The sequence below is a fragment of the Propithecus coquereli genome, unplaced genomic scaffold (assembly GCF_000956105.1).
Source record: "Propithecus coquereli isolate 6110/MARCELLA unplaced genomic scaffold, Pcoq_1.0 Scaffold31, whole genome shotgun sequence".
Lineage (NCBI taxonomy): Eukaryota > Metazoa > Chordata > Mammalia > Primates > Indriidae > Propithecus > Propithecus coquereli.
In genome coordinates, this window is record NW_012148730.1 from 3,079,736 (window position 1) to 3,080,628 (window position 893).

Below are 893 nucleotides of genomic sequence, written 5' to 3' on the forward strand. Positions count from 1 at the left end.
CTATTACTTATTAATTTTGTGACCCATGAAAAAATATTTAACCTCTTTAATCCTAAAGCTGCTTTTCTGAAAACTGAAAATAATAAAGCCACCTACATCATAGGGAGCATAAAACATAAAATAGTCTATAAGAAAGAAGCTTGTCACTAGTAAATCACAATAGTTTCCCTTTAACGAATACTTATTTTGCAAGTATTGTACCAATGTTTTAGATTTCTAGGGCTCCCTTAACAAAGCACACAAACTTGGTGGCTTGAAACAATAGAAATTTATTCTTTCACAGTTCTGGAGGTCAGAAGTCTGAAATTAAAGTGTTGGCCCCGGGCCATGGTCCCTCCAAAGACTCCAGAGAAGAATCCATCCTTCCTTCCTTCTACCTTTTGGTTGTTGCCGATAGTCCTTGGTATTCTTTGGCTTTAAGATACATTACTCCAACCTCTGCCTGTCTTTGCATGGTCTTCTCCCCTATGTATCTATACCCAAATTTCCCTTTTCGTATGAGGACACTGGTCGTATTGGACTTAGGGACCACTATTTTGCAGTATAACTTCATCTTTACTTGATTACATCTGCAAAGACCCTATTTCCTAATAAGGTCACATTCATGGGTTCTGGGGGGAGATAAATTTTTAATTTGGAGATGGGACACTGTTCAACCCACTGTAGTATGCTATAGTCATTAACTATACAAATTCTGTTAATTATGCAAGGTAGGTATTTATATTTTTGTCTTACACCTAAAGAAATTAAAATTCAGAGTGATTTGATAAAGTCACATAGCTTATCACTGGGAAGGCCAGTATTCTAGTTTATACTTGACTAAATTCCAAAGTCTTCTTTCCACTCTACCATGATGATGCCTCTCCAAAATTAATATCGATATAAGAGATTTA